Below are 19,113 nucleotides of genomic sequence, written 5' to 3' on the forward strand. Positions count from 1 at the left end.
GCATCCCAGGGATGAAGCCAACTTGATCATGGTGGATAAGCTTTTTGATGTGCTGCTGGATTCGGTTTGCCAGTATTTTATTGAGGATTTTCGCATCGATGTTCATTAGGGATATTGGCCTAAAATTCTCTTTTTTTGTTGTGTCTCTGCCAGGATTTGGTATCAGGATGATGCTGGCCTCATAAAATGAGTTAGGGAGGATTCCCTCTTTTTCTATTGATTGGAATACTTTCAGAAGGAATGGTACCAGCTACTCTTTATACCTCTGGCAGAATTCGGCTGTGAATCCATCTGGTCCTGGACTTTTTTTGGTTGGTAGGCTATTAATTGTTGCCTTAATTTCAGAACCTGTTATTGGTGTATTCAGAGATTTGACTTCTTCCTGGTTTAGTCTTGGGAGGGTGTATGTGTCCAGGAATTTATCCATTTCTTCTAGATTTTCAAGTTTATTTGCGTAGAGGTGTTTATAGTATTCTCTGATGGTAGTTTGTATTTCTGTGGGATCGGTAGTGATATCCCCTTTGTCATTTTTTATTGCATCTAGTGGATTCTTCTCTCTTTTCTTATTAGTCTTGCTAGCAGTCTGTCAATTTTGTTGATCTTTTCAGAAAACCAGCTCCTGGATTCATTGATTTTTTGAAGGGTTTTCTTTGTCTCTATCTCCTTCAGTTCTGCTCTGATCTTAGTTATTTCTTGCCTTCTGCTAGCTTTTGAATGTGTTTGCTCTTGCTTCTCTAGTTCTTTTAATTAATTGTGATGTTAGGGTGTCAATTATTTTAGATCTTTCCTGCTTTCTCTTATGGGCATTTAGTTCTATAAATTTCCCTCTACATCCTGCTTTAAATGTGTCCCAGAGATTCTGGTATGTTGTGTCTTTGTTCTCATTGGTTTCAAAGAACATCTTTATTTTTGCCTTCATTTCGTTATGTACCCAGTAGTCATTCAGGAGCAGGTTGTTCAGTTTCCATGTAGTTAAGTGGTTTTGAGTAAGTTTCTTAATCCTGAGTTCTAGTTTGATTGCACTGTGGTCTGAGAGACAGTTTGTCATAATTTCTGTTCTTTTACATTTGCTGAGGAGTGCTTTACTTCCAACTGTGTGGTCAATTTTAGAATAGTGTGATGTGGTGCTGAGAAGAATGTATATTCTGTTGATTTGGGGTGGATGCCAGCCAGAGCTCTACTGTATGAGGTGTCTGTCGGCCCCTACTGGGAGGTGTCTCCCAGTAAGGCTACCCAGGGGTCAGGGACCTACTTGAGGAGGCAGTCTGTCTGTTATCAGAGCTTGAACACCATGCTGGGGGAACCATTGCTGTCTTCAGAGCTGTCAGTCAGGGACGTTTAAGTCTGGAGAAGCTGTGCCCACCACTGCCCCTTCGCCCAGGTGCTCTGTCCCAGGGGAATGGGGGTTTTATCTATAAGTCCCTGAGTGGGGCTGCTGCCTTTTGTTCAGATATGCCCTGCCCACAGAGGTGGAACCTAGAGAGGCAGTCTGCCTTGCTGAACTGCAGTGGGCTCCACCCAGTTCGAGCTTCCTGGCAGCTTTGTTTACACTGTGAGCATAAAAACTGCCTACTCACACCTCAGCAATGGCAGACGCCCCTCCCCCCACCAAGCTCCAGCATCCCAGGTCGATCTCAGACTGCTGCACTAGCAGGGAGAATTTCAAGCCAACGAATCTTTGCTTGCTGGGCTCTGTGGGCATGGGGCTCTCTGAGCCAGGCACTGGAGGGAATCTCCTGGTCTGCTGGTTGCGAAGACTGTGGGGAAAGTGCTGTATTTGGGCAGGAGTGTACTGTTCCTCCCGGTACGGTCTCTCTCATGGCTTCCCTTGGCTAGGAAAGGGAAATCCCCTGACCCCTTGCGCTTCTCGGGTGAGGTGACGCCCCGCACTGCTTCGGCTCGCCCTCTGTGGGTTGCACCCACTGTCCAACCAGTCTCAATGAGATGAACCAGGTACCTCAGTTGGAAATGCAGAAATCACCCATCTTCTGTGTCAGTCTCACTGGGAGCTGCAGACCAGAGCTGTTCCTGTTCGGCTGTCTTGGAAGAGTCCTCCTGCCACAGATTTTAAACCATCAGATTTTGTGAGAACTCACTATCATGAGAACAGCATGGGGGAAATCTGCCCCCGTGATCCAACTACCTCCCACCAGGTGCCTCCCCTGACACGTGGGGATTACAATTCCACATGCGATTTGGGTGGGGACATAGAGCCAAACCATATCAGAAGAGGTCCTCCTCAAAGAATTCATAGTCTACTTGCAGCCACTTCCACTCTCCACTTGAATTCAAAAAGTTTCAGTTGATTTTTTCAGATGACATGTACAACCCAGATGCCAAGCTGGAGTTTCTCCCTTCTTTTAAGATCTACACAGAATTGGATAGAAACACAACCCCAGTTTGATAGCCTATAAAAATCCAGACTTTCCCACAGTTTATTGAAAGAACCCAGAGGTAAAACTTGGTCCTTCTCTAATTTTCACAGAAAACCACCTGCACAGAGATGCTGTCTATATCTATTTGTAGACTTACTGTTGAAGATAAAGGAAGAGATGATGTAAACAGGGCAAACCCCTCTGAAAGGAACTGTGGGCTCTTGCTTCCACAGATTAGCTCAGTATCTTGATCTTCTCACTGTCTGAAGTGCTGTGCCCATCCTGCAGTACACACTGTAACTGCCATCCATAAGCTTGGGCTTCCCAAATGTGTGCAAGAGAGCAGCACCTGAGCTACATCTAATCAGACCCCTATTTGAACTCTCTTTTAAAACAAGTAAGGCAAAATCTTCCTTCTGTTTGGAGAAATCTCTTGTTTAGTGTAAATGTTTAATAGGTAATAATATAAGTAATATTAAAAAAACATGCTGAAATGATTAGACAGGATAATAGACAACATAAAGCAATGTTTAATTTCTTGGTAAGTACTGGCTGTGTGCCAACGTACAGATCAACTATCAGGTGTGTGTGTGACTTCCTCCCATTCTTTACGTTACTTAAAGTCACTTAATCACATAAGCAATAATATAAATGTGTTTAGTATTTTACTTATATATAGGACAAAAATTGCCAATGCTTTCTCGCCAAAGACCACCAGGAACATACTTGTTATTGAACAAGTTGCATCTATTACTCTCGCAGTAAGGAAGAAGGCATTCCATGGGGAACATCCTCTTATGCTGGCTGCCACTCACCCTACATTTGCATAACTTACAAGTTTATTCATATAACCCTTCTGAACAAGAAGCTATAGTTCTATCACCTTTTAAAAGGCAAAAATAAAAAATGGTGAAAGGTGAGTATCTTGCTATATTAGTAAACGAGAAGGAGAGATAAAAGGAGAACCAAGGAGACTGTGGTAAGGAAACTGAAAGTTTTAAAGTAGTGAGTGATCAGTACTTTCAATCTTCCTCAGGTTAAGTAAGATGAAGACTGAGGAGAATCCACTGGATTTGGACTTTGAGTCACTGTTGGGTAGACACATGACTGCAGTGGTTTGAAGAGTGAGTGAGAGGTGAAGTAGAGACTGCAGTTGGCCCTCAGTATCCATACACTATGCATCCATGTATTCAACCAACCTCAGATGGAAAATATTTTAAAAATTGTGCCTATATTGAACGTGTATAGCTTTTTTTTCTTTCACTATACCCTAACCAATGCAGTATAACAACTATTTACAGAACATTTACATTGTATTAGGCATTATAAGTAATCTAGAATGATTTAAAGTATATTGGAGGATGTGCATGGGTTATATGCAAATATTATGCCATTTTATATCAGGAATTTGAGCTCCCTTGGAGTTTGGTATCACAGGAAGGTCTTGGAACCAGTCTTCCAGGGATAGGAAGGGACAGCTGTTATTTGTCTTGCAGGAACCTCAGCCGTGAAAGGATACTGTGAGGGGATACTGTGCGTGTGTGTGTGTGTGTGTGTGTGTGTGTGTGTGTGTTGGGGAGGTTGGGGGGAGGGTGGAGGGTGGGGAGTGATGATGTTGCAGATAGGCTTCCTCAGAAGAAAGGGTGGCTTTGAGGATTTCCAGCCTCACTTTTATTATCTGTCTCTTTAGGAATTTTAAGTTAACCAACGGACTGGTATATCTTGATCAACTATTGAAATGCCAAAATGCTAAGTGAATTATTTTAAAAATAAACTTCATATCTCAAAACAATTTTAGATTTACAGAAAAGTTGCAGTCAGTACAGACAATTCTAATACACCTTGCACCCAACTTCTCCTATTATCTTAACATTAATATGATACATTTGTATAATTAATGAATCAATATTCATACATTATTATTAACTAAAATCTATACTGTATTCAGATTTTCTTAGTTTTTACCTAATATCCTTTCCTTATTACAGGATCCCATCCAGGATACATAACATTTAGTTATGTTTAAAAAAAAAATAGTAACTGGGAAGCTATTAGGCTGAGAGGGCTCTGTGTTCTGGGTTTCTATGTAAGCAAACCTTGAAACCCAACTCGGAGTAACTTTACTCATCAGAAACTGCCAACTAGAGACTTTAAGGATACTGTCTCACTTTAACCAGTCAAACATTTTCTTTGTGTTGATTCTGTGAACACTTCATAAAAGCGTTCCCCTCATATCCCCTCTATGGAGCCCAAACCACATGTGGTTTGGTGCTGCTTGATTCATGAATTGCTGACTGCTCAAACTCTAAAAGTTTCATTTGCCAAAGTTTGTCTTTTCATGGTCTCATCTTGACTGTGACAGTTTCTCTGATTTTTCTTGTTTTTGATGACCTTGGTAGCTTGGAGCATGTACTGGTCAGGTACTTTGTAGAATGTATCTCAACTGGAATTTGTCTGACGTTTTTCTCACTATTAAACTGGGGTTGTGGGTCTGGGTGAGGAAGACCACAGAAGTAAAGTATCACTTTAATCCCCTCACATCAAGGGTACATACTGCCAACATTACTTATCGCTGTTGATGTTGACCTTGATCACATGGCCAACATAGTGTTTGTCAGGTTTCTCCACTGTGAAGTTACTCTCCCTTCCCCACTCTCCTTTCATACTGTCCTCACGGATGGAAGTCACCATGTGAAGCCTGTACTCAAGGAGTGGGCAATTGTACTCCACCTCCTTGAGGGTGAGGTTCTACATAAATTATTTGGAATTTTTAGGCATCAGAGTTTTGTCTCTCCCCAGGATAAATGGATTTTTAATCCTTAAAGAGACTGAATGACGGCCAGGTATGGTGGCTCACGCCTGTAACCCCAGCACTTTGGGAGGCCGAGGTGGGTGGATCATGAGGTCAGGAGATCGAGACCATCCTGGCGAACACAGTGAAACCCCGTCTCTACTAACAATACAAAATGTTAGCTGGGCATGGTGGCACATACCTGTAGTCCCAGCTACTTGGGAGGCTGAGGCAGGAGAATCGCTTGAGCCCGGGAGTCGGAGGTTGCAGTGAGCCAAGATCACACCACTGCACTCCAGCCTGGGTGACAGAGCGAGACTCCATCTCAAAAAAAAAAAAAAAAGACTGAATGACTTCATGCCTTGCTTACTAAGATTAAACTCATAGGATAAATTTTATCCAGGAAGCTAGCTATTTAGTTCATTTTTTTCAATACAGATTAACATGCTGATGGTAGCAGAAGTTGAGAGCAGTGAAGAAAAGCCTCACGAAAATAATATTCAATGTGGCTTATTCACATATTTCTTTGCACAGTCATTAACATTTCCACAGGCCAAGTAAAAAGTCATATAGTGGAAACTACTTGTAACTGAGTGATTTGAATAACACAATGCTGAAGTACTGGATCAACATTTTTATTTTTTTATTTGTTTAATTTTTATTTTTTGAAACAGGGTCTTGCTCTGTCAGCCAAGCTGGAGTGCAGTGGTGTGATTACAGTTCACTGTAGTCTCGATCTTCTGGGCTCAAGTCATTCTCGCACCTCAGCCTCTTGAATAGCTGGGACCACAGGTATATGTGTATTTTTAATTTTTTTTTTTTTTTTTTTTTTTTTTTTTTGTAGAGACAAGGTCTTGCTGTGTTGCTCAGGCTGGTCTTGAACTCCTTGGCTCAAGTGATCCTCCTGCATCAGCCTCCCAAAATGCTGGGATTATAGGCATGAGCCACTGCACCTGGCCTAATTGTCACTTTTATTTTCTGACTTCTGAGTAGGTAGTATAGTGTAAAAAATTAGAGAGTTTCTTGTCTGTATAATTAGCATTGGGAATGGAAGAGAAACCGCAGAAGAAAGCAAACTGGTTGTGCTGGTCAGCCATAGTTCATCTAAGTTCTACCACTTAACTAGTTGTGTGACCTAGGGAAAATTACTTGACCTCTGTAAGCCTCAATTTTCTCACCCATAAATTGAGAAAAGTAATAATACCTACATAACATAATTTTGGGGGACTAAATGAGATAATATACTTTTACGTGTATTTGTAAACTCTAAAGTTGCACTGGTTGCTCAAGCTGACACTCAATTGCTGGGGCTGACACTCAGCCAGGGTGCACTGCACCAGCCAGCAGAGATGTTTATATCTAGTGTTTAGATTGGCCAGGCCTCAAGCTGCATTTGCTGTTAAATATTGTGAATATCACCACTGCTAGTGACTGGGGAGCCATACTGAGTCAGCTTCCTCCTGGCAGTCACAGCCATTTATGTACTGTTGGAACTAGCACCATAGCTGGGCCTCACTACATGTGGATGATTAAGATTCCCTGATATCTGGGGATACGAGTGTGGGCAGCCAAAGATTTACCTTGATGGATTTTGAAACACAAACTTTCCTCTTGCAGAAGGTGTACTGGCTATCCTTGGGTCAGCATGTAATATTGGTGTATTCCTTCACAGAGTATGCACAGACAGGCAGACAGACATTCCTGTATTCATTCTGTGGACGCCCATCTGCTGGTGCAAACAATTAAAACAGTGGACGTAATTAGTATTTAGTAAATATAGTTTTGTTCCTTTCCTTGCTTTCCCTTTCTTAAAATGTTACCCAAAGTAATGAACACATGACGGAAATCATACCCCTGAATAATTGCTTAAGTATAAGTAGGTTAGGCATCAATACAAAGCTATCAAAAATCCCAAGCCATATTTATTACTGACTTCGGAGATGGTTCTTTCAGTGAATCATATGACACCATTAAATATAAAAATATATTGAGTCGCATCCCCTCAAATACATTATAACTTTAACGCTCTTTATTGAATCAATTCTACTTTTGTTGGAAAAAAATGATTTGTGCTTTTGAGAGAAACAATAATATAATAATTTCCAAATTGCATCCTGTGCTTTGTTTTTCCAAGTCAATATTTTGGCTAAGGAGTTTAGTTTTTGATTTGTAAAATTGTATCAACTGGCTAAGATTGAGTACACAAACTTTTTTTGTAATTGCAAGTTACTTATTAAGGTGGGCTTTTAAAAGGTCATTATTTTGGTGACAAAAGCAATCACCCATTTGATTTTGGTAATAAAAGTTAAAATAAAGCTAGGTGCCATGGCTCACACCTGTAATCCCAGCCCTTTGGGAGGCTGAGGCAGGTGGATCACTTGAGGCCAGGAATACGAGGCCAGCCTGGCCAACGTGGCGAAACCTTGTCTCTACAAAAAACACAAAAATTAGTTGGGCATGGTGGTGTACTCCTGTAATCCCAGCTACTCAGGTGGCTGAGAGATGAGACTCGCTTGAACCTGGAAGTCAAAGGTTGCAGTGAGCCTAGATTGTGCCACTGCACTCCAGCCTGGGCAACAGAACAAGACTCTGTCTCAAAAAAGAAAAAATAAATAAAATCAATAGTCCATAAGGAAAAACAAGAACATTTCCGTTTCCTTCTCATTGTCTAGCTTTGAAGACCTGACTTCAACTGCAGGGAGAATGGAAACTCTCTGTACCATTTCAGAACTTAGTGATTTTTCCTTTTCCCAGTCACAAGTCTTATAGTATAAAAACTATCATGAGGTAGATAAGGTTTATAACATCAGTTTATTCTTTTATTTCATCCATAGGTATTTCATAGTTCTTAGAAATTCTCACTACTGAGCAAAATGATATTGTCTTCACTTAACTTTGTTAAGCGTATCACTTGATAATACTGAATTTGAGTTCTATTAAGAAGAAAATACATATGATCAAAGAAGCTGGGAGTGAAATGGGCCATGAAATCCACTGGATATACTCACATGTAACCCATGCAATGTCTGGATGACTTTAATCTGTGCAAGAAGAAAGAATTTTAAAAACCAGAAAGGTTCTCAGAAATCATCGTGTAATTTGCATCTTTTTACAGTGGAGGAAACTGAGTTTCATCAAAGTTAAGCAACTTGCTCTAAAACAGAGCTGCTCAGGAAAACTGAGCTGACTCATGGTCTAAGTTCTTTGTGCTTATTTTACTGCTTCTTACCCAGTGCTGATTAGGGCATAGTTTAATCCTACAGAGAATCAGATGCTTCCAGAGCCACAGACTTGTAACTGAAACAGCCAGCTTCATTCATTGCACTTTTAAAGAAGTGAGACAGCAGGGCTCAAATCTGGCTGTTAGAGGTGTGTGAAAAGTAATATTTTATTATTACTAGTAAAATGTATAAATGTATTAAAACTGTGAATGATTACAATGGTATCAATGGTATACTTTTTTTTTTTTTTTTTTTTTTTGAGACGGAGTCTCGCTCTGTCGCCCAGGCTGGAGTGCAGTGGCACAATCTCGGCTCACTACAAGCTCCGCCCCCGGGTTCACGCCATTCTCCTACCTCAGCCTCTCCAAGTAGCTGGGACTACAGGCACCCATCACCACGCCCGGCTAATTTTTTGTATTTTTAGTAGAGACGGGGTTTCACCGTGGTCTCGATCTCCTGACCTCGTGATCCGCCCGCCTCGGCCTCCCAAAGTGCTGGGATTACAAGCGTGAGCCACCGCGCCCGGCTTACAATGGTATACTTTTGGTTGCAAGGAATAAAATCCCAGATAGAACTAACTAAGGCAAAAAAAGAGGATGCTTTGATATTAGGATTCTAATAAAGGGCATAATTGAAGAAAGAGCTGCACCACCAAATCAAGGATAAAGCTGGCTTTGAGAACAACCTGAACAGTGACTGAATGTTGCTGGGATTCTCATTCTCTCTATCTCTTTCTAGCTCTCAGCACCTTCTTTAAGCTTTTACTTTGAACTCCTAGGGATGTTGGGAGTGGGGTGAGGGTAGTTACTGTACAGAAATTAAGAGCTTTTGGCAGGGGGGTCACTCAAAACTAGGTTCAAATTCTGCTTTGCACTTTTACCTTGGTCATGTTATTTAATGTCTCTGAAGGAAAAAAAGTTCAATAATAACTGCCTTTCAGGGTTTTTGGGAAGAATAACATGCAATAATGTACATAATGCAATTAGCATAACTGTTGGCCTATAGTAGCTAATAAATGGTACTGTTATTGTTATACATTTAAGATATTATTTGATTATAGGTTTTTCGTCCCTACTCTTCCACCATTACCCTGGCTGAAAAGCCAACAGACACAAAGCCAAATGACAAAGATCAGTTTTCATAGAACCTAAGATGCCATCAATTGTGAGATGGACCACTATTTTATGTGGCTCTACAAAAGAAAATAGCTGCCAGTTATACTCTGGGTTATTTACCATTTGAAATTTTTATTTTATACTTCTTGACAAAGCTCTTTTAGATTTAGTTAGATGTATATGATCAAATATCACTATTATTCATACGTAGAAAGGAAGATATCAGTCAAAACTTGGCTAAAGTATTCCCAAAACTTTTTAACATTCTATGTCTGTGAACCACATTTCAACTCAGAGGCATTGGTGTCTGTATTCTTCCATATGTATTATCCTTTGTTTCTTTGACAGCATTGGTGAAACTGTGTTTCTTAAGAAACAAACAAACAATCCCCCCCAAAACTCCACTAATACCTCCAGGACTTCTTTCCAAGATGTTAATAGTCATTCTGCCATTCTATAAGATTTCATGATCTCAGAAATCAAGTCATCAAGGAAATGACAAAATAATGCATGTACAAGCCATCTCGTCTGCTGCCTGGCTAATGCCAAGGCAAGATGCCATTGATGGTATGGAGCTTCTTGATTTCAGAGATGTTAAAATATATATAAAAAATGTATCTAAAAAGTGATACACAGTCTAGGCATGGTGGCTTACACCTGTAATCCCAGCACATGGGGATGCTGAGGCAGAAGGATCATTTGAGGCCAGAAGTTTGAGAACAGCCTGAACACAGCAAGACCCTGTTTCTACAAATAATAATAATAAAATAAAAAGTGATATATAAAGAATACTAGACTGCCCATATCATTACAGGTACCTCACTTTGCCAAAAATAAATATAATTATAAAATTATTTGAAATAGTTTGTTTAATGCATTAAAAATTATTTGAATAATGGCTGGCTGCAGTGGCTCACATCTGTAATCCCAGCACTTTCGAAGGCTGATGTGGGTGGATCACTTGAGGTCAGGAGTTCAAGACCAGCCTGGCCAACATGGTGAAACCCTGTCTCTACCAAAATTACAAAAAATTAGCCAGGCGTTGTGGCTCATGCCTGTAGTCCCAGCTACTCAGGAGGCTAAGGCAAGAGAATCGCTTGAACCCGGGGGGTGGACGTTGCAGTGAGCTGAGATTGCGCCACTGCACTCCAGCCTTGGTGACAGCAAGACTTGGTCTCAAAAAAAAAAAAAAATTTTTTTTTGAGTAACTACTCAGTCTGTGTAAAATGAAGTGTACTTGAATCAATCATTTTTTTTTCTTTTGGTTAATATTAACAGACAATGGTAGGCTGAGCTTTTAGGCTAAAAACAATTTTCCCTAAGTGAAGATTTGGTTTTCTTCAGTTCTATTAGCATTTCATTCACAGACACAGATTGGTGCCATTTGAAGACACTTGAAACGTGTATTTTTTTCTTGCCAAGATTTGTTGTTATAACCTAAAAATCAAGCAGTAGCAAAGCTTACGTATTTTTTAAAAGAATAAATTCCCTTCAATTTTTAAGCTGAGAGCATATTCAGCTCAAATTCAGAAAAAAACAGGAATCTTATGAAAATATTATGAACTTGCTTACCTGTCTATTTTCCCCCAATACTTTTAAAAATTATGATGTACATAAAATAAAATGCACAGCTCTTAAAGATACAGTTAAATGGCTTAAACTCATGTAACTACTACCCCAAGTAAGAAATAGAGAATTTTAACCAACAATAAAAAGTTCCCTTGGGTCCCTCTCCAGTGAATCCCCTGCCCCTTTCAACATAATCTGATTTGTTAATTTAAGCCATGGTCAACAACATATTGAAGCATCAGAAAAATAAAAGGAGAAGCACCAGAAAAATAAAAAAAGAATAGAAAAGAAAAAGAAACTTCTTAAGAGATCATGACTTATAGACTAAGATATCTAAGTGCCTCTTCTTAATTTTAATTACCATGGTTATATTGTTATACATCACTTGCCTTGAGTGACTTAGTTATTTTAAAAATAATTAATAGTAACTTGTATAGTAACAAAACATTATACCCTACTCACTCATTCAGGTGGAAATAGGATAGATTTCTAGCTAGCCTGGATCAGGTACCATGGGGCATCTCATTTCAGTTTGGGACATAAACACTATATAGATTTACCTACCACATGATTTCCAGACTCAACCCAGTAATGTCAAAACTTTATATTGCATAGTAGCTTTAAATTACTTTAAAAGCCATTTTTATTTGTGCATAATACAATCAAGTGAAGTGGTAACTGTGAGCAACTATTAGTCAAATGTGAAAAGTTACTGTTAAGGTGACATGCACTCCTCTTTTCAGCTCCCTGTATGAAACTGTGGGGATTCATTAGGATTAACCCATTGTTGCATTTGCCCATTTGTATTTTCTTCACTACTCTCAATGTGAATCAAATAAAGACATCAGTATTAATCTGCCTGCCTAACACTGATGTGTGTCAACATGTTCAAGGTATGATAAAATCTGGTAGAAATCAGAGTGGAGGTAATAAGAAAAGTGAACCATAACCTATTTACTTATGCACTATAACCATGCATTAATTCCACAATATTAAATCCACAAATATTGAATGCCTTTTATATGCCAGGCCCTGTGCTAAGAGTTGGAGATACAACCAAAGATGACATAGAAATGCATCCTCATCTCATGAAAATCATAATCTACTGGGATTATAGACATATAAGCAAATACAGTTCCCTATGATAAGTGATGGGGAAGTATAGGATGAGTGGGATTCAGACCTGAAGAATGAGTAACAGTTCATCAGGGGGAGAAGTAAGGAATTATCTTAGGAAAAAGGGGAAAGAGGTAATGACAAGCATTACCACATACCAAAGTATGTGGTAATATGATCCCAAGAGTAGAAGCTCTGGCTGTGTTTCATCTGGAAGTATAATGTTCATTTTGAAACTAATGAAGCTCTCAGTGAAAAAATTTCTGGCTAATTAATGTTTTGAACGGCAATGAGAATCACGAAAATATACAAGGATTTTACCTAAAACAACAAATGACAAAGTATTATAGCCTAGCCTTTTATTCTTAGATAGCTTTTATATCACTAAAGCAGAGAGACAAACACACACACACACACAGAGGGAGAGAGAGAGAGAGAGAGAGAGAGAGAAAGAGAGGCAGTCAGGCAGACAGAACAAAAGCCAATGTGGTATTAGCAGGTGGCAATTGTGCTACAAGGGAGATTTTCTCCATTGACTGTTTTTCCCCACTAAAAACAGAAGGAAATAATGTTAGAAAGTGAAAAACAACAGGGAAATGCAGAAACACTCCCACAAAGGGGTTATTGTTTTGATCCAGATTGTGTTAGAAACACCAGCAAAAGAGTGCTTCTTTGTTTCATTGCCAGGAAGTACATCACCGTCATTGTGAAATTCTTGAGATTCAGACCGGCAATCATCCACTCCCATGATTTCAACAGGCTGCAGATGACCACATGTATGATCTTTTTTTTTTTTGAGACGGAGTCTCACTGTCGCCCAGGCTGGAGGGCAGTGGTGCGATCTCAGCTCACTGCAAGCTCCGCCTCCCGGGTTCACGCCATTCTCCTGCCTCAGCCTCCCAAGCAGCTGGGACTACAGGCGCCCGCCACCACGCCTGGCTAATTTTTTTGTGTTTTTTTAGTAAAGACGGGGTTTCACCGTATTAGCCAGGATGGTCTTGATCTTCTGACCTCGTGATCCGCCCGTCTCGGCCTCCCAAAGTGCTGGGATTATAGGCGTGAGCCATCGCGCCTGGCCATGTATGATCTTTTAAGACCTGTCTCTCCCACTATACTACAACTTCTAAGAGATTCCTGTTGCAAATCAGTTTCCCTGGGACCTGGTGCAATACTTGGCACATAGTAAGGTGCTCAATAAATGCTTGTTGAAGAATAAAGGCAGAGATCTATCTTTCCAGCCACATTTCCTTAAGCTTTCTTCCTCCCCCCCTTACCCTATGATGGGGCACCTCTATCACAATGGCCAAACCAGGCATCCGAGGCCTTCTCCAATGGTTTTTTACTTCTTTGGCAGGACCTTCATCACTTCATCTCAGGAAACGCTGGTGCCACTCTGGGATTAGATTCCAAGTGCCTGGAGGGCAGTGACTATGTCTCATTCACTCATAAAAACGCCTGAAATTTTACAAAATGACTAACATTTAGCAGGTGCTTGATAAGTCTAAGTTATTTTATCAAGAATTTATGAACTTTATGATGAATTTATTTGTATCAATAAATATTATTGAATTTCTAATCTGCCAGGTGCTGTTTTAGGTGTGGAAGACACAGAGGTGAACAAGCATGATGAGGCCCCTGGAAGCTTACTGGAAGTTTAGATTCTAGTGGAGACAAACTAGATCCCTATCTTTCACCATATACAAAAATCAATTCAAAATAGATTAAAGACTTAAATTTAAGACCAGAAACTATGAAACTACCAGAAGCAAACATAGGGGAAATGCATCAGGACATTGGTCTAGGCAAAGATTTTTTGGGTAAGACCTCAAAAGCAGAGGCAACATAAACAATAGACAAATGGGATTACATCAAACTAAAAAGCTTCTGCACAGCAAAGGAAGCAATCAACAGAGTGAAGAGGCAACCTACAGAATGGGAAAAAAAATATTTGCAAGCTATCCATCTGACCCAAACTCATCTTGATGAGTACAGGGCCTCTCCGATTAAAACCAACATTTTCAAGCTCCCTTTTAACTGGCAGCAGTCATGGGGACTGAGTTCTAGCCAATGACATTGGACTGAATCCCATTCTTCTGACCGGTGGCCGGAGCTCCAAAAGCCACCCTGAACCACAGCATGACCATGGGAATCAAATCTGTGCAGAGCAGAGCGACAAAATAGATGGAACTTGTATCCTGACATTGGGGAGCACCAAAGCTCTGCCCACCTCCAGACTTGAATGTTTAAGAGAAAACAATTGTATCTTGTTAAAGCCACTGCACTGTTAGGCTCTGTGCTTGTTTTCACCTGAACTAATCCTAAATCATACATCTGTTAAACACATCAATTTAGAACCTGTCATCTTCTGTCTCTTAATATCATCCACCAACTCTATTCACTCTATTTGGCCCCGGTTTTCCTTTTTCTTCCCTATTTTCCTGCTTTATTTTTGTCCTTTTTCCCTTAATTGAGCATTAGGCAAAACTCAAATATCCTGATGTATTATCTACTGAACACATTTTAAAAATTAACATTTATTAAAAAGAATATGAAATACACAAATGTAGAGGGAATGAAATACTGAATCTTCATGTACCCATCACTCCACTCCACCAATCATTAACCTATGATCAGTTTCCGCCCCACTCACACTATAGCCTCTTCCCCCCTCCTATATTATTTTGAATCAAATTTCGGACCTCATATTGTTATTGAATCAAGTTTCAGACTTCTTTATTTAAGAAGCAGGCAAGTCAATCTTTTCTACTTTTTCTTGACATAAAAACAAATTCCTAACTCATGACTTTTTTTGCCTCATAAAAATCAACCTTTTCTTTCCCTATTTCTCCTCCTTTTCCCCATTCCCCTCTTCCGCCTCTTTTTTTTCTCTTTCTCTTTCCCTTCCTACCTTCTTCCCTCCTTCCACTATAATTTTTAAAAAGGAAATCCAGGTCTAATTTTCCCAGTTTTACCTGTGGTTCCTTGATATACATCTATCTTTCCATTTTCAATCACTTTTGCTAAAATGGCAGAGTTTACTCATGGATAGCCCCTTTATGAGTTTGGAGAAAAGGATATTTAAGTCACACAATCCTCAACCCTCTTTTAGATAATAAAAACTGGCTACACTAGTAATACAGTGGGAAAATATAATGAATAAGAAGAATCCACTTATAGTAGTCACCAAAATTAAATATTGGATACTATTTTAACTAGAAAAACTCAAAAACCCCAATGATACCAGTGACTTGTTTTTATAACATTGAGAAGGCATTGAGCTTTTATATTGGTGGATTTGGGCCATATGGATGGGTTCCCATAAAGCAAGCTGGAACTGTCTTGATACCATTCATGCATAGAAATCAAGCATGGCAGAGTGCAGCCAATATTTTGGAGGGAGTGCAGATTACTTGGACATGATGGAGGCAGATCTTTCCACACAAGGGTATGATCACAGAGCCAGTGGCAAATTCTCATAGATTTGCTTTTATCATTATGAAAAATAAATTTATGATCTGTATACTGTAACAAAACAAAACAACTATGACTAGTTAACATCCCAGACTTTGTGTACTTTTGGAGGGCAACTGTGTTCCTGAGCATTTCCAAATTATTTCTCCTCTGGGAAACTGTGGGAGGTATATGCTACTTCTACTCTGTTACTTTAACCTACATCATAATGTTGAACTTTACACCGCTAAGGAAATGTGATAATTCTTGTATGCTCAGCTTGGCGAAAGAATTTATAATTGTTTCATATTGTGTTTACTTGTCTAGACCAAAGGCTGTAGTAACTGGAAACGTGGACTTGTTTTCATCTCTAACTCTCCACCTCTCCACACTCAGCCTGCAGAGCCCGGCCAACAATCAGTGAGTGTCTAAGAACATTTTGTGAAATGAGTATGAGAATGCAGAAACTCATTAGACAGAACCAGTAGCACAGTTTCTTGGAGTTCAGATTTATTTAGGAAGTTGGCATTTAAGTCCTCTTTTGGTTGTTTTGGTGGTTCATGAAAGTACTTTTACCTTTCTCAGTTTTGATTTGATATTTTTTCTTATCACACTCCACTCCAGTATTAGGATCCTCACCTTTTTTTGACATAACACTTAACTCTCCTAATACTCTTGAAATTGTGCATTCTCATTTCTATGTTCACGTGAGTTTTGACTTAAGATTTCAAACTTAGAGTTGAGTAAGTCTACATACTACTCATGAGAAAGTGAGTAGAACTGTTTCCCCCCAGAATGAAAAGAACTATCTTCTGGGTTATTGGTTTTAACTGAAGGTGAAAGGTTTTAAACCTTTTCCCCTTATGGTCTTGGGGAAGCAACTATTTAGAAAATTTGCTTGTAATAATAATACTTGTAAAAATAATAATTGTTCTAGCAAATCATACACCTTTGTGTGTGCAAGGGTGAGAAGGGAGAGAGAGAGATGGAGGCAGACAATGCTCTAACTGTAGACATTCATCCTACAGTTAAATATTTTGAATTTTCAGTAGCCTGTGAATATGAGGAAACTTATTACATTAAGGTAGACTTTAGAGATTTGACATGTAGCTGATATTTTCACAGTGCGAGAAATATCAAGCTGACATTATGCAGTCTCTGAGATGATTATCTCCAAATGTCAGAGTGCAGAAACTTATTCATGGGACTTCGGTGCCTTAGGATAGTGTCAATTTAAAAGACATTCACATTGACTTCTTTTTTATTTAAACATGCTAAATGAGGTATGAAAAGTAGGTTAAGAAATCAACTGAGAAAGGAAGAGCAAAGAAGAAACCTATTGACAAGGAAATTTTAAATAATAGATTGATGTACTCTTTAATCAATCTTCACAGACCTCTTGCTGACAGCGGGCTTCAGCAACTGCCTCCTAATCCTTCCTACAGCTGTAATTTTGGTCTTCATGTTATTTCACTCATCTCACTTATAGTGAATTTGGAAAATTAAAAATAATTAAAAACTATTTGAATATTTTATAGATTTTTTTTTTTTTTTTTTTTTGCTTGAGATGGAGTCTCGTTTGGTCGCCTAGGCTGGAGTGGTTGCAAAGGCGCGATCTCGGCTCACTGCAACCTCGGCCTCCCGGGTTCAAGCGATTCTCCTGCCTCAGCCTCCTGAGTAGCTGGGATTATAGGTGCCTGCCACCACGCCCAGCTAAATTTGTATTTTTAGTAGAGACAGCATTTCACCACGTTGGTCAGGCTGGTCCTGAACTCCTGACCTCAGGTGATCCACCCGCCTCGGCCTCCCAAAGTGCTGGGATTACAGGTATGAGTCACTGCGCCCAGCCTATTTTATAGATTATTTTCAATAAATAAGTCAAAAACCAAATTGTTTGACTTTTAATAGTAACACTGGATTTCGAATTAAAATAACTTAGTAATATTTTAAATTAAAAATGTATTCTTTTGTTCAATCTCTTTAGCAGTTAATTATGAACCTACTGAACCGCTGGAATGTCTGTTATTTTGGACATAAAGGAGTTTTTTTTTTTTTCTTTAAGCCAATTGGCCATATCAGAGATAACTGAGTTTAAATAAGCCTTCATCTTCCCAATTATGTGCTCCTAATTACTCGGGGTCACTGAAATCCCATGGCATCTTCTGAAAAGCATTTTCCCTGCAGTCCCTCTTGTTAGGTTTCCTTTCTGTTCCAGGAAGCCAGTATCTTTTCCTTTATCAGATTCCTTTTTTACCAACAGCGGGAATGGTAATGGTGAATGGATGCAGGGTTTTAAAATCAGCCAACTTTGTTCTGACTTCTGTAGGTCAGTGACTGGAGTCACTGTGTAACAACCTAAATTCCCAGATTTATCTCATGAAATGTGATTTCTCATACAAACAAAAGTTGTGAGAACGCCATGAGCAAGACCAGCTGCTTTTGGGGGCTGCCAAATTTTAAACTGTTATTTGAAAAGCAAAAAGACCAGGCAAACATCCGAGAGACAGACCTAACTGCAGATAAGTATTGTAATCTTGTTCACTATAATCAAAACAGAATGGATTGCTTATTCTGTTACCCTATTGGTATTGCTCACATTTTAAAATTTAGGTGCTGGGCTCAATAATGATAATTTGATTATTAAGCTTCAAGAGTCACATTGTATTGTATGCATCGAATATCACGAAATCGAAAACACTGAAAAGCTAGCCTTTACATTCTTGGATCATACCCCCAATGGCCAAGGATTCCCACTGGCCGCTTGCAGCAGGGCTGTCTCTTGTGAAGGCAGGAGACAAACGAGGAGCGTTATGACACTTTGCCCCCAGGACTTTGGCGCACAGTTCCCATGAGTCCAGGTCCGTCCAGTCAACATCCTAAAGCCAGGACTGGCAGGTCCTGACCCTCCTTTTTTGCACCTGTAAGGGGAAGGGCCCGGGAATCTGGACCTTGTCTAGAGTCCCGGTGCCAGTACCAACCAGTTCGGAGGGCATCCTGGAGGTTGTTACTAACCCAGGCCTCTTCCGGGCTTCCCAGACACCAGGGTTGCTAACACCTCCACGGGGGCGAAGAATTTTGTTTATTTTGTTAACTGTGGTTATCTCCAACACTCAGTTCACACCTGAGCCTGCAAAGTCTCACCTTGTCTCCCGGTCACTTCCCTGCTTGTTTGTTTCTTCCTAACTCCCAAGTGTCTTTCGCCCATTTCATCCCCACCTCAGCAGCCCAAGGCTCGGCGGGGACGGTCGAGGTTCGAAGCCTGCAGCTAAACTTAGAGGGTTTCAGGCTTTGCTGGGAGGCCTCCCTGTGCTCAGAAGAGCCGGGGGTAAGCTGGGCGGTCGCCTTGGGTGCAGACAGAGGCGCAAGACCTCGACCTCCAGGAAAATCCCCAAACCGAGGGGCTGAGCTTCCCGTCTGTAGTTAATGAGCAGAAGCTTCTGGGCGGAACTTCTAAGGGCCCCGCCCGCCCCGTCTAC

At 40.1% G+C, this 19,113-nt stretch overlaps 1 long non-coding RNA gene across 1 annotated transcript; it reads right to left on the bottom strand.

Annotated features, from left to right (window-relative positions):
- Positions 1 to 5,794: 5,794 nt before the first annotated feature.
- LOC134734126 (uncharacterized) lies at positions 5,795 to 19,014 on the bottom strand. Its single transcript, XR_010117490.1, has 2 exons — positions 18,779 to 19,014; positions 5,795 to 6,892 (listed from the first exon to the last, which is right to left on the bottom strand). It is a non-coding gene; the product is annotated as an uncharacterized lncRNA (long non-coding RNA).
- Between the last annotated feature and the right edge of the window lie 99 nt (positions 19,015 to 19,113).

Source organism: Symphalangus syndactylus, chromosome 12 (assembly GCF_028878055.3).
Source record: "Symphalangus syndactylus isolate Jambi chromosome 12, NHGRI_mSymSyn1-v2.1_pri, whole genome shotgun sequence".
NCBI lineage: Eukaryota > Metazoa > Chordata > Mammalia > Primates > Hylobatidae > Symphalangus > Symphalangus syndactylus.